The 15,729-nt window shown below is 40.0% G+C and overlaps 1 protein-coding gene across 2 annotated transcripts in view; it reads left to right on the top strand.

The window, feature by feature from the left end:
- The window catches only part of rmnd5b (required for meiotic nuclear division 5 homolog B), an 83,920-nt gene that overhangs the window by 44,281 nt on the left and 23,910 nt on the right, over positions 1 to 15,729 (top strand). For both annotated transcript variants that reach the window (XM_089019505.1, XM_089019497.1), the window contains 2 exons: positions 8,415 to 8,507; positions 10,944 to 11,027. The gene's annotated coding sequence lies outside the window, so the exon portion shown is untranslated. The remainder of the gene's footprint in view (positions 1 to 8,414; positions 8,508 to 10,943; positions 11,028 to 15,729) is intronic.

Here is a 15,729-nt window from a genome sequence, read left to right as displayed (position 1 = left end):
TTAGTATGGATAGAATATAAAAACGACGTACTACAACAGTCACACGTTGATTACTGCTAGCTACTGGCTAGCCTGTTCATTCGTTGTGAATGGGGGAAGCAGCAGCAGTCTAGCTGGCCTCTCTTCTCTCTCAGTATTCATTTTTCCGATTTGGTACGCTTCTGACTCTATACTGCCCCCATTTCCTGTGGCATTTCTCCGTTTCGTCCGGACGAAACGAACGAAATGACCTCTGAGGCCGGACGAAATGTTCCGTTTCCGTAATTAACAGAAATGTGTCGGCGGAGGCTCAGCCGAACCCCTGCGATTGACTCTGCCGAACCCCTGAAATTGACTCACCGAACCCCAAGGGTTCGATCGAACCCCGGTTAAGAACCAGTGTGCTAGAAATAGGGAAGCCCTATGATTGGACAGTGGTGAGTGATGGTCCACACTTTCCTTTTACTCGCTTGACAGACTGTTCGTGCGTTTACACTGTGGTGATGAATGCCCAACCCAGAGTAAATATAGCCTTGCTCTGGCTAGTTAACATCACTGGCATGATACAAGCAGGCAGTCCGGAAGCTAAATATAAAACTCAAATAGTTACGTCCAGATTGAATTTGCGTTTGTTGTTTAGACAGGCTGGGGTGTAAATCTGAAACAGAGGGGGGAAACGAGACAGAGGGCCCTTCTGTATGGAAGTAAATTCTTCATGTTTGCACGATAACGCAAAATCTTTGAAGAAACTTGGAACAAAACTGTTCTTGAACCGCTCACACAGAAGTCTGCCCAGCGCAGTGGTGACTGCGGTTAAGAGTCATCGCCACGCTTTCCATCCGAGTTTGATTTTGTGTTCATATTCACCGTGGGAGCTGTGGTTGTAGAAATAAAAAAAAAAAACTTGCAGCCTGCAGTGACACAAGCAAGACAGCTTGCGGAGTTCATGTGGAGGTTTGTATTCAGTTGCAATTATATACCACGACCAGTGGTTCTTAATCTTGTTGGAGGCACAGAAACTGTTGGAGTCTAATTCCTGTTTCTCTTCTGGTTCGGAGTTCAACGGAGTTTTATGATGAAATACCAGCGGGGACGATAGATGGTGAACAGAAAAAACTACTTTATTCTAGTAGGACAAATAGAAAGAACATCTCTCGTCGGAGCGGGAAGCCAAGAGCACAAAGCCTGCCTCCTCAAACTAGTTTTAACACACAGCAGTTGATGACATCGTCTCGACTGAGCCTATCAGCTACGGACAAGTGTTGGGAGAACATTAGACTGAAAGTTGATACTTGTTACACTCTGCATACGCAACTTCTTAACTAATAAGCTACATACATCCATATAGACTAAACTAATCATGAAATAACATAGCATGTACTACACTAAACATGATGTTTACGGATGTGTATAAAGACACTCTATCAGAAACCCACCAGTTTCATCTGCTCATTCATCGAACCCTTCTTTCAATGACTGCAGACTAGACTGGGGGGTGGACCTCTGCGGTGGAGCATCCACCGAACCCATGAGACCGACTCACCGAACCCCTAGAACAGTGGTTCTTAAACTGGGTTCGATCGAACCTTAGGGGTTCGGTGAGTCAGTCTCATGGGTTTGATGGATCCTCCACCACAGAGGTCCACCACTCAGTCTAGTCTGCAGTTATTGGGCACAGTCATTGAACCCTTCTTTCAATGACTGCAGACTAGACTGGGGGGTAGAGCTCTGCGGTGGAGGATCCACCGAACCCATGAGACCGACTCACCGAACCCCTAGAGCAGTGGTTCTTAAACTGGGTTCGATCGAACCCTAGGGGTTCGGTGAGTCGGTCTCATGGGTTTGATGGATCCTCCACCACAGATGTCCACCACTCAGTCTAGTCTGCAGTTTGTGGGCACACTCAGTGAAAGAAGGGTTCAATACATGAGCATATGAAACTGGTGGGATTTGGTGCCTTCAACAATATTAAGTACCACTGCCCTAGAGTTTGATCGAACCCAGTTTAAGACCCACTGACCACGACCATTACTCCTCTACAAATGACCCAAGATTGTCTCTCCATGTGCATGGTACAGATGCTTCAGTTACACTATATCTGCAAGCATGCAGTTCTTCACTACTACAGCTGCAGACGAATGCCAAGCCACACTAAATCGTTCTAAAAAAATGACCGACTAAATATTTTTTAGGTCTGTTATCTAATCTTGCGTCCTCAAAAGCCTTAGACAGCAAAAATAGAGGCATTCCAATCAAAATTTACAATTCTAAAACTGACTCACAAGACATACTTTGAAAGAAATCGTTCAACTAGGCCTTCAGTCTTCATTACCATTATGGCCATTGTGGTTTTGAAAGAGGTAATCATAATCAGAATCAGATAAGTGGCATCTACTAGCCGAAGCAGAGACCGGAGAGGAAAGAAGAAGAAGAGAAACAATTTTCTCTCAAGGAAGCACTACTTCATACAGACACTTGTCCATTAATTTATGTCAATTAAGAAAACATTACGCGGATGAGTACCAGTATGTGCTGAATATCAGAGGGTAATCTTGAGAACACTGTTAGCCTATGCTAATATTCGCTAACATTGCCACTTTGTTTACATTTTTACTTTGATCCGATAGTGTTTCCCCTGTAATCCAGTGGCGGAACTCTGGCCGCCACACATTTACTACTACCGGCCTCGCTGCCAAATCATGGGCATGATGATGCAAACTAGATGCACTGGATTAATTTCAAACTTGAGAATAGAATGTCTCGCATGCAAACACAACTACCAATGGAACCCACATAAGAAGAAACACATGGAAGGACAGTATATTAGGTACCGTCTTCAGATTCAAAATAATCTTTAATGGCCATGTATGCCGAACACACAACTAATTTGTCTCCGGGAGAACATGCTCCACTAGTATCATCATAAACAAGGACATAACAAATAAGTATAGAAGGGCATTCTTTCCTGTAAATGGTAAGATCTAGCTAGCTAGCTATTAGCTATATGGCTATCTAGCTGGCTATCTATTAGCTATCCATTAGCAATCTATTACCTAGCTAGCTCGCTTTCTATCTATTTGAGTTTCTTCCAGGTTGAGCGAACGCTGGCTACCTAGCTAGCTATCTATTTGCTATCTATTAGCTATCTATTAGCTGTCTGTCTTCCTGGCTGACTATCTAGTTATCTATTAGCTGTCTGGCGAGCTGGCTAGCTATCTATTGGCTATCTATCAGCTAGCTAGCTAACTTTCTATCTATTTGAGTTACTTCCGGGTTGTGCTGGCAGAAAAATATATCCTGTGACTGTAAAGTGACCTTGAGATTTCTGAAAGGTGCTTATAAATTAAATGTATTATTATTATTATTGCCTCTCAGGAAACACTGTACACAATGTGCAAAGTATCAAGCAGAGCTAAAGTGACCTGTGGTAGAATAAAATATGATAACAATGATATGGAATATCACAAAATGACCATGAGCAATATTTGGTGAACAACAACTGTGCAATTAAGTCCTAGTCCTGTGGAATATAGGTCAATGACAAAGGTTCAAGTACTTTTTCTTAAAAAAAATACTAATACTGTGTGTTTTTTTGAGGGTGTTGCAACGGATTCATTGTGTTTCCATACAATTGATTTTCTGAAGAAACATTTGTATACGTGTGATTCAAAGCTGTGTGACAACAAGCTTCTACAAAGAAACCATGATGGCATCAAAACAGCTCTGCCACATGGAGACAACACCCTTCTGAATCGTATTGAAGTGCGTCGCGAGCCTGTGGGCAATTAATTCCGCTTTAACATACCCATGCAAGCAGCTGCTCTTTGTAAAGCGTTCATGTTCAATTGAGCAGTGGTGCAAAAACAGACCTCAGAAGTATCCCGAAAGACAAAAGAAGAAAAATAACACCAATGAGCTCAAGAAAAGCCAAAGTGTTGATGAAATTGCTTTGTAAACATCTTTGTCAGGGTGTTGCCATCATGAGTTAGTGATGGGATGTATTCTGTGGCTTGAAAGTTTCCATTCTTTACCCAACAATACAGAGCCTTCTCCAGGCAGTCGGCCTCCACCCCGGTGACTAAAAGCATCACAATCACCCAAACATAACTCCAATTTCCCCCCCATCTGTTGCTCTTTGGACTGATATCACACATTATCACCCGAGGAGACAAATGCATGACACAGTAAAGGCGTGCTGAAGCTTAACATCTTACAAAGTGATGATAATAAGTGACTGGATCATCAATGTTGACCTAACCACTTATCAGGAAAGAGATGTCTTGACATCATGGAAACGGCTCCAGATGCGCCCTCACAACAAGTGTTACTCATACCATAACATGGAGAATCCTTCAAAGGGTTACAAGCATACCAGGACACCTGATGATAATGGCTACGTATAGTCACTGGCAGTTCTAGACTAATTTTAGTGGGTGAAAGTAGGCGGGGCCATAGTTTTTCTTAGAGGTACACACATACACTACACGTATACACAATTTTCTAAATACTGTACAGTGATACCTCAGTTTACGAACTAAATTGGTTCCCAGAAAGTGTGTGTAAGGCGAAAAGGTTGTCTTCCAAACATTTATTTTCCATAAGAAACCATTAAAATGAGAATAATCCGTTCTCAGGTCCCCGGAAAACGTAATTTTCTACTAAATAAGCCTTAAAGAATATCCGACGCCTCCGGAGAAGTTGTGTCCATAATTTGTAAAATCAGTTCAAATGACGTATTTTCCAAAGATTCCACCGCATATAGCTAGCTATATTTTACGTTGTAAGACTTGTGCTGAATATTCAGTAAGTCTTGTTTTTGAGTTGGTGACCAGTCCGTACGTGACGTCACGGTAGGTATTGTCACTGACCGAGAAAGTGACACACAATGCATTTTGGGTACTTTATTTGGTCTGGAAACTTTGTGTTGATGGCGAAATTAGAACACATGAATAACGCAATGGTAAATCGTTGTGTGTTGCACCAAGACTACTATTTGATACCAGTTGACACAAATTCCCAGCAGACAAATCAGCCCATTTCCAACGGAGCTTGGGCGCCATTTTGTGCATTTTCTGGGATGCTACATTCGTGTCCTGACGGCTCGAATTGATACGGAAGGATTTCTTTAATCGATTGCAAACATTTATGCTTTCCTCTTCAGAACTATTTGAATCATATTCATAACTGGATGAGTAACAAGAAAGCATCTTCTCCGAATCTGAAGCCATTGTTTTGATTCTAGAGCAAGGCAAGATGTCCTGGCGTGACGTCACAAATAAGGGGGCGGGACCTTCTGAAACACGCCATTTCCGAGGTCATTTTGAAGTAGTTTTGGGACACTTTAAGTCATTTTTATTGGTGTTTTTCATTTGACTAAAAGTATCCTGCGTGTTTTGGGTATTTTAGATGCTATAAAACGTTTTTCTGATGTCAGTTTGGAAACGAAAAATGGCGTCAGTTGTCCTTTAAAGAGGAGTACTGTACCTTGTTTGTGGAATGACTCATGAATCTGTTATCTCTCTGTTTCTCCACCCATTAGCACAACAACATACTTGTGGTGAGAAAAGCCCCAAAAACAAGAAGAGATCATTTCTATTCAGATTGTTGTAAGGAGAATCTTAACTCATTCACTGCTATTCTTGAATGTATTTGCGAATTGAAGAGCATGACGTTTCAATTTCTTCGGGTTTAGTTTTTTTTTTGTTTTTTTGGGTGCCGATAAAGCACCGGTCAAACTTCTGGCAATATTTTTCCCTTCCACATGGGAGGCAGCATTTGCCTTTTGCCCATGTTAGCGCTTTGGTACAGCTTTAGCTGTTGTTAAAGCACTATATAAACCAATAATAATAATAATAATAATAATACTATTTCATTTATAAGCGCCTTTCAAAACTCTCAAGGTCACTTTACAGTCACAGAATACGTTTTTCTGTGGGTAAGCAACCAACCAGGAAGTAACTCAAATAGATAGATAGCTAGCTAGCTAGAGAGCTAAAAGATGGCCAACTACACACCCCGGTAATAATAAAAATAATAATAATACATTTCATTTATAAGCACCTTTTAAAACTCTCGAGGTCGCTTTACAGTCACAGTCATAATATGTATGTATTGCATTGTATTTTGGACCGCCCTCACTTCAACCTCAAATAACTCCAGACCCATATAATTTAGGAATTAACTCTTTTTTCTTATGAAAGAAGAGAGTCGAAGGTTTCTTACACTGAATTGAATCTTTATGTAGTCCTAAAACTCAATATTCTGTGAGTCCTTCAATTTGAGTGAAAATGACAAAAACCCTGGCACTGGAGTGGAACCATTTTTGCACATTATCTGGCAGTGAATGAGTTAACTATGATAGGGCTTCGAGAAAACACAGTTCACTCAGCGCCCAGGGTTTCAGGCTTACTTCCAGTGGAAACCAACTAATCGCAAATAATCACGCACCGGAGACTGCATGTCTTTTGTAGTGTTGACATGCTCTTCCTGATATGTGTTCTTCATAACATACATACTATCACTAATGGCCTTCAATTTGTTATGACGCTCTCAACTTTGTAATGTATGAGGGCTACTTACCTAAAATTGAATTGCAGAGGATGTCCATATGTAGTGTAAGATATCATTATACACTACACTAAGGGGGTCAAACTCGTTTTTTTTTGCCACGGGTCATGTTTTAGTGACGGTTTCCCCTCATGAATTTGGGGAAACCATTACAATGTTTCATCCCCGCCGTATATTACATACAGAGCGCGCAACAAATTAAGGAATAGCTAGTTTTCAAATCAGAAGTCTTTTCGTATGACAATTTGAAATTTGGGTTCGGACTTTAGCAAAGCATCATGGCACTTCACATGCTTGATTTGCTTTTGCTGGCCAAATAAAATGATGTGACGGGCAGGGTCTGGCCTCCGGGCTTTGACTTTGACGTCTGTTCACTACACAGTGTACTATTACACTGCAATTGGACTATTCCAAGGTGTGTACCCAATTAAAGGGGATGGACCAGATCCAGTTTACTTATTTATATATGGAAAATTGAATACCTTTAAAGGACAACCGACACCATTTTTTTGTTTCCTAACTGACATCAGAAAAACGTTTTATAGCATCTAAAATACCCAAAACACGCAGACTGATATTTTTAGTCAAATGCAAAACACCAATAAAAATGAGTTAAAGTGTCCCAAAACTACTTCAAAATGACCTCGCAGATGGCGAGTTTTAGAAGGTCCCGCCCCCTTGTTCGTGACATCACACCAGGACGCTATAAAATGTTTTTCTGATGTCAGTTAAGAAACAAAAAAATGGTGTCGGTTTTCCTTTAAACCCTTCTATCACACATCAGACCTGACATTTTTCACCAGACTGACCTAAAACAATAGTTATAAAACTATAGGATTCAATAAATTGACATGAGAGATTATGAAGATGAGCGTGATGATCATGATTGGACTTTTTGAAAATCTCTTTCAAAAATTCAATACAGTGAGACCTCAACTTACGAACTTAATTGGTTGCCAGACAAAGTGTGTAAGGCGAAAAGTGTGTATCTCAAAAATCCATTAAAATGGGAATAATCCGTTCCCGGGTTTCCATGAAATATACTTTTCAACTAAATAAGCCTTAAAACTACACACAACATACCTTATTCTATGTATAATAAATGTATTATTGTATTGTAATGAAAGAAATACACTGCATTGTATCATAAAGTCACTTTATTTACATTTGTGATGGTCATTGATGGCTTGATGGAATGGCGTTGGAGGTCAAAGGTCAAAGGGAATTGCTGTTTGGAAAGAGAGGCGCATTACGTGAGGACTGTAATTAAAGAAATAAACTGTGCTGTAAAATAAGTTTTATTGACCTTTTTGATGGTCGTTGATGGCTTATGGAAGGAGAGTCACCTTCCATAAGGACTGTTGGTAACTTAACCTCTGGTGCTGTTTGGTCGTGTGCTTCCGCCGAAGATCACTCCGCCAGCCGTGGTGGGTGTGTATTATGAAACTAGTGCTTATTATAAGGTTTAATTTTCAGAAATTTGACGTTTGTAAGATAAGGTGTTTGTAAGTTGAGGTCTCACTGTAGTTGGTACACAGTACGACTCTACCAGTGTTTACTTCTCACCGACGGGTTCACCTCAGCTTCTACTGGTTCACCGTATTGTATATTGTCACAGAGTGCAGCTCCAAAGTACCCACTGACATACCATGGCATGTTCTGCGCCGTGTTGAAACTTCCACTCATTGACTTGATAGTGATTAAAGCATGTGGCGAGTGGGGGACTGTGAATATTCTTTCTTCCAAAGAAAACCGAGGAGGGTGATGTGTTTGTGTGCTCATGTCTAACGGTCATTACATGCAATGAGTGATGTCTATGAGTGCAGGGCCACCCTTGTGCGTATGACTCACGACTTAACCTCATCCAGGAAGAATCCAGTGACCTAGAACGGACCTGACCGCTGAGCGAGACCAAAGGCGCACACCCCCCCTGGAGGATTTCTCACATGAACACGAACGAGGTAGGCTCAACCGCCCTATCTACAAAGACAGAAACCACGTGAGGCTATGTTAGCGCACGTGTTTACAAAGACAATAAGCATGCCAGCCGTGACTGAAGGTGTCGGGTAGTTCCCGTCACTAAGCGCTTCCGCTCCCTTGACACACGTTAAATTCCATTCCTTATTGATCGAGCATTCATATGCGAGGCGCTCGGGGGGGGAAAGTGATCAGGCCATGACATCATTTTCAGCGACGTCATTCTTAGCGCTGGATAAATGCAAGCGGATTTAGGTGATGGGGCACGTGTATGTACTGTAGTGTATGGAACAATTTCCCCTGTAGACATGAAGATGCTGGGGGGGTGGGGAGGGACCAGACTCGTCTAGACTTCCAGGATAATATTTCATTCCATTGTTCTTTTCTCAATTCCCCCAATTATTCATAACTTGGCAAGATTTTGAAGTCTGGGTTATCATATTGTTGGGACTGTTTTTTTTTTTTTCAGTTCATTCGGAGTCAAGAAAAGGCTTGTTTGCTTCTCTGAATTTTCTTTTTTTGGAAAATTCTTTGTGTTTTCACTCGTTTTTGCATTACGATGGAGGATCTGTTTAGTGAGACTCGTGTTTAGTTTTGAAAATAAATACAAAAATAATCAATCAAAGAAATCACATTACCCTTTATTAGTCTCGCAGTGCAGACTTTACATTTCACAGCAACAAAGTTATGGAAGGAAGAGGAAAGGAATGGAAGAAGTAGAAAAACAAAATACAGGAGCTGCTGTAAAGGCAGCCACTGTCGCGGCGCCATCTTGAAGTCAAAACAACAACAAAAAAAACTAAACAACAAATAATGTGACACAACATAAAATACACAGACAGTCATTCAATCTTCAGCACTTTCTGCACCCTCTTTGTTGTATGAAGCAGTTCAAAATGAAAGAGGAGAAGATCAAAGCGTCCTTTTCACCAGTGGATCAGGGACATTCTGGTGGAAGTGAGAAATTGTGAGAAAATGGATAGAAAACAGTTAAATTTGGACTTGTTTTAACTTTATTGATCGTTCAAAGGCAGAGTGTCGACTGCAAGGTTAAAATATTCCATCAATCAGGCTCCACAAATAACCCGCACAGGCCATCTGTACAATTTGAAGAGAACATACACGCAAGGGAACCAGCTATTACTGAAGTTTTTCGTGCGTCTGCCTGCATCTGTTGCTGTTGCAATATCACAACTTCCAAGATGTACAACCCAGAGCTCGTTGAAAAACTTTATGAAAAAAAAGCTATCCATTCCATCAAGCCATCAACCACCATCACAAGGGTAAATAAAATGACTTTATTATACCGTAGTTTATTTCTTTAGTTACAATACCATAGCAAATTTATTATACATGAAATAAGGTATATTGTGTGTAGTTTTAAGGCTTATTTAGTTGAAAATTATGTTTTATGGGGACCTGGGAACGGATTATTCTCATTTTAATGGTTTCCTATGGGAAATTAATGTTTGCAATACACACCAATTCAGTTTCAAAGCCAAGGTCACTGTATCTTGTATCCGTATACAGTGAGACCTCAACCTACGAACTTAATTGGTTCCCAGACAGAGTGTGTAATGCGAAAAGTGTGTATCTCAAAAAAAAATTCCCATAGGAAACCATTAAAATGGGAATAATCCGTTCCCGGGTTTCAATAAAATCTACTTTTCAACTAAATAAGCCTTCAAACTACACACAACATACCTTATTCTATGTATAATACATGTGCTATGGTATTGTAATGAAAGAAATACACTGCATTGTATCATAAAGTCACTTTATTTGCATTTGTGATGGTCATTAATGGCTTGATGGAATGGCGTTGGAGGTCGAAGGTCAAAGGGAATTGCTGTTTGGAAAGAGAGGCACATTACGTGAGGACTGTAATTAAAGAAATAAACTGTGCTGTAAAATAAGTTTTATTGACCTTTTTGATGGTCGCTGATGGCTTATGGAAGGACAGTCACCTTCCATAAGGACTGTTGGTAACTTAACCTCTGGTGCTGTTTGGTCGTGTGCTTCCGCCGAAGATCACTCCGCCAGCCGTGGTGGGTGTGTATTATGAAAATAGTGCTTATTATAAGGTTTAATTTTCATCAATTTGACGTTTGTAAGACAAAGTTTGTAAGATAAGGTGTTTGTAAGTTGAGGTCTCACTGTATTTGTTTGTCCTCATTAGGGTCAGGAGTGTGTGTTTGTAAGAAGAGTTGAAAAATGAGATAATTACAAAAGGGGATGACGTCCATTCAGGTGTCACACAGGCCTGCTAACCACCTGCTGTAAAGTCCAGACGTGGCAATAAAGCGCCTGTATTAGTACAAACCTTTGTGGTCGCCAGGCAACAAAATGAAGACCGGATGGCTCGGTTTCAGGTGTTCACAAGGCCCTACCTTAGTATCTTATCTCTTCTGTTATCTCAGTCACTCACCGACCTGTCACAACGATACGCGCAGGAACATGCGTGGCTATCCGCATGGAAGTGAAGGCCATTTATGGGCATACAGGTAAGACTGTCTCAAGGTAGGTCGCCCTCTCTCTGGCTATATTTTTGTTGCGAAAGTGTTGTCTCTTCTCTGATTCATTGAGTGATGTGGCATCAAACATGACTCTTACTTTTTTATGATCTTTGGTAAAAGGTGATTTACCTTTCGTGGATGACAACTCAGACAATGGGTGAGACGTAGACATTACTTCAGTCACATGTCCCGTGAACAAAGGTTTGGGACGACTGCAATTATATCAGTTGTGCTAAAGGTTGTTTCCTAACTGACATCAGAAAAACGTTTTATAGCATTTAAAATACCTAAAACACGCAGGCCGATATTTTTAGTCAAATGCAAAAAAACAATAAAAATGACTTAAAGTGTCCCAAAACTACTTCAAAATGACCTCGGGATGCTGAGTTTCAGAAGGTCCCGCCCCCTTGTTGGTGACATCACGCCAGGACGTCTTGCCTTGCTCTAGAATCAAAACAATGGCTTCAAATTCGGAGAAGATGCTTTCTTGTTACTCATCCAGTTATGAATATTATTCAAATAGATCCGAAGAGGAAAGCATACATGTTTGCAATCGATTAAAGAATTAATTCCGTGCCATTTTGAGGTATCTGGGGGCGGGAAATGTAGCACCAAAAAGAGGCAGAAGATGGCGACAAAGCTCCGTGTAAGGAATTAATCAGCTCGCAGAAACGGGCTGATTAATTCCTTACACGGAGCTTTGTCGCCATCTTCTGCCTCTTTTTGGTGCTACACGCAGTTTTCAGACCAAACAAAGTACAGCAAAATGCATTGACGTGATGGAAGGACTGCTACAATGTGTCCTTTTTTCGGTCAGGGGCGTTCCTTCAGTGATGTAACGTGAGGACTCGTCACCAACTCAAAAACAAGACTTCCGGAATATTCAGCGCAAGTCTTAAAACGTAAAATATAGCTATATGCGGTGGAATCTTTGTAAAATACGCTCAGTAGAAGTCATTTGAAGACATTTTACAAATTATGGACACAACTTGTCCGGAGATAACGGTTGTCCTTTAAAGTGTTCCCAAACTACTTGGATGGAGAATTACAGTTCGTGAAATTTTCAGACCAAACAAAGTACCCAAAATGCATTGTGTTTCGCTTTCTCGGTCAGGGGCGTTCCTTCAGTGATGTCACGTCAAGAATCGTCACCAACTGGAAAACAAGACTTCCTGAATATTCAATGCGAGTCTTAAAACGTAAAATATAGCTATATATGCAGTGGAATCTTAGTAAAATGCGCTCAGTAGAAGTCATTTGAAGCCATTTTACAAATTATGGACACAACTTGTCTGGAGGTGTCGGTTGTCCTTTAAGAGTTAAAATAAGTCAGCAAACCCCGATCCATTGCGGTTTCAGAATTTGTGGTCCACTATTTAGTGGATTTCTGTATTTGTACCGTCATAACCTCTGCTGTTTCTGACTTCATTGGCTACATCCTTCAAGGTATGCATTTTTTTACCACATTATTTGCGCGCCTGACGTCCCTTCCACATGTGGTTTACACATGCTACAAAAGTAATTAGCGATCTGGGTCCTTTGACACCTTCAACATCGCCTCCTTATGAAGCTGCCATTGCAAATTTGGACCTATTTAATGTGAAATCGGACACCACGTGCTGGAACTGACGTTAAAACACCGAATAATGCAGGCTTCAAAGGATCAAGCCAGTGAATTAGGATGCAGCTCCTATTTTGTTGTTAATTTATGTTGTAATTCCGCTACTAGGTCAGAGGTGGTGATTTTATTGTGGTTTCACACAGTAGAAATCTGAAATAAATAAGACTGAAATGCAAATTTCTGTATTGTAGGACTATTAACTCATTCACTGCCATTCACGAATTTATTTGGGAATTGAAAATATGATGTCGAGCTCCATTCCCGAATTTGTTTTTTCTTGCTTGGGTGCTGAAAAAGCGCTGGCCAAACCTCTGGCAATGTATTTTTTTTTCTCTTCCACAAGGGCTGCATTTCCGTTTTCCCCATGTTAGCGCTTTGTACCAGCTTGTTGTTGTTAAATCGCGATATAAACCATTGTGTATGTATTGCATTGTATTTTGGACAGCCACCCTCATTTCAAGCTCATATAACTCCAGACCCATATTACTTGATAATAATAATAATACATTTCATTTACAAGCACCGTTCAAAACTCTCAAGGTCACTTTACAGTCACATGATCAGTTTTTCTGCGGGTGAGCAGCGGCAGCCACATGCGCCAGGGTTCACTCAACCGGGAATTACTCAAATAGATCAAGTTAGCTAGCTATATAATAGATAACTAATAGATAGCTAGCTAGCTAGACAGCTAATCGACAGAAAATAGGTAGCCAGCAACGGTGACCCCGTTCAACTGGAAATACAGTAAAGTCTCGTTATATCGATATTCAAGGGAGTCGGAAAAAATATCGATATAACCGGGACTATCGATATATCCGACCCTGTTTGCATGTAATTTTCTCTGTGCGTGCATAGAAATAGTATCGATATAACCGGGACTATCGATATATCCCATATCGATATAACCAGACTTTACTGTAACTCAAATAGATTAAGTTAGCTAGCCAGCTAAGAGAAAACAAATAGATAGCTAGCTAACTAGCTAGTTAGATAGAAAATAGATAGCTAGCGAGGTAGCCAGCAACGGTGACCCCGTTCATTCGGGAATTATCTCTTTTTTTCCTGATGAAAGAAGAGAGTCTCAGGTTTCTCACGCTGTATTTCATGTTTATGTAGTCCTAAAACTCAATATTCTATGGGTCCTGGAGTTTGAGTGACAATGACAAAAACCCTGGCACTGGAGTGGACACATTTTTGCATATCGTCTGGCAGTGAATGAGATAAAGGCCTTCTTGTGTATGAGTGTATATGTGTTTGTGCATGTGTGTATGCATTTGTGTGTTTGTGTATGTATATGTGTGTGTGTGTGTGTGTAGAAGTGATTGTGCACCAGCGCGTGTTAGCCGTAGGTTACAGTCTGTTCACGAGGTGTGGTTCCTGTAATCAAAATGGTGGCACTTCTGGCACAAGATCAAGGACCTGCACTTCCACTCAACAAAGGTGTGACAGATTAGAAATCACTCGATTTCAATGATATTAAGTGGTTGGGTCAGCCTTGCATCATGTAGCAGTAAACAGATCGAAAAGTAATTTTTCAAGATTTTAATATCACAAAGACAATAATAATCACTTTTGATGAACACTGTCCGAGAGGTATAAATCAAACACTGTGTTGACAATTGTTGCCATGCCGTTATTTGTTTCAACATTTTATTTAACTATATCATTACAGTTTATTTACATTGTATCAATGAAATATGTTCTTATAATAATGATTATAACGATTTCTCATCATAGTCTATCCATATTTTTTTCTGAAAATCTGAAATAAAATCATATTATCCAATCCAATATATTATGATATATGGCTCGATATCAACCCATTGGTCGATATCAGGGGTCACCAACATGGCACTACACGAGTTGTGGTGTACGTACTTAAAATATAGCTCACCAGTGATTACACACGACAGGATTACTGTAAAAGTGATCATTTCAAAATGTGAACAGTATTAGATAGATATTTACAATTAAAATGTAGCCAATTGACATTTATCTGCTTCATATTTATTATAAGAAATCGCTTATGTGATAAACAAAACACATTCAGTGCACTTATAAACGACAGTAGTGCAATCTGCAACTACAATAATTTATATTTTGTTTGATTCGTTTCCTTGTCAACCAAAATACTTTTTGTCGCAACTCCAGTAGTTTGTTCAAATCTTTGGTTCATTTTCGTGCAACTCTCATCAAAGTCAAATCGCAAATGCGTCTGGTTTTAATTACTACGTGCATGTTTCAAGCGGGGAGAAATAAATACTTGCTCAATAGTAACTGATGTTCTTCAAAAACGATTTGCTGCCTTATAAATGATTCAACATGATGGGTTATCGTAACAACTTTTCTTGGCCTGTGGCACCCCCTCGAGGTCTTTTAACGACACTGATAGTGATGCAAAGCCACTGCTGACGATTAAATATAATTTCTAACGATATCCGTGACTCAACGCCAACTATAGACTCACCGATTTACGTTCAATGTTGCCGTTTTAATGATCAATTAATGTTTGAATGTTAATGTTTCAATAACAAATATAACGCATTGCATTTTAGTTACATGAAATGGCGTCATATTGCGTCAATGATGCGCATACGTGTAGAACATTTCAAGACGATTTAAAAATAATTGACGATTAAAGCAAACTCAAAATATTCAAAAAACTAGAATATTTGGCGATATAATAAAAATGTTCAAATAAGAATTAACTACATTGGTCTATGTGACAAGTATGTACTGTACCTTGATCATAAACTGTATTGTATGGGTTTTACTGTTTACTTGACTTCATCCGTCTATATAGCTAGCTAGGTAGGTAGGTAACTAGCTGTCTATCTCGCTGTATACAGTATCTATCTATCTATCTATCTATCTATCTATCTATCTATCTATCTATCTATCTATCTACTCTAGCTAGCTAGCTGTCTATCATTTGTCTAGCTATCTGTCTGTATCTATCTAGAAATGTCTTCTTTTTTCCTTTCGGCTTTTCCCTTCAGCAAATCAGTGTCCTCCATCTTTAGAGGTTTGATCCGCGTGTTTGTTTTGGACAAGCTTTTACGTCGCATG

Source organism: Hippocampus bargibanti, linkage group LG02, assembly GCF_051943395.1.
Source record: "Hippocampus bargibanti isolate YZ-2025 linkage group LG02, ASM5194339v1, whole genome shotgun sequence".
NCBI classification, from domain to species: domain Eukaryota; kingdom Metazoa; phylum Chordata; class Actinopteri; order Syngnathiformes; family Syngnathidae; genus Hippocampus; species Hippocampus bargibanti.
Note: the sequence above shows the minus strand (reverse complement) of the source record. Positions and strands in the feature narration are given on the sequence as shown.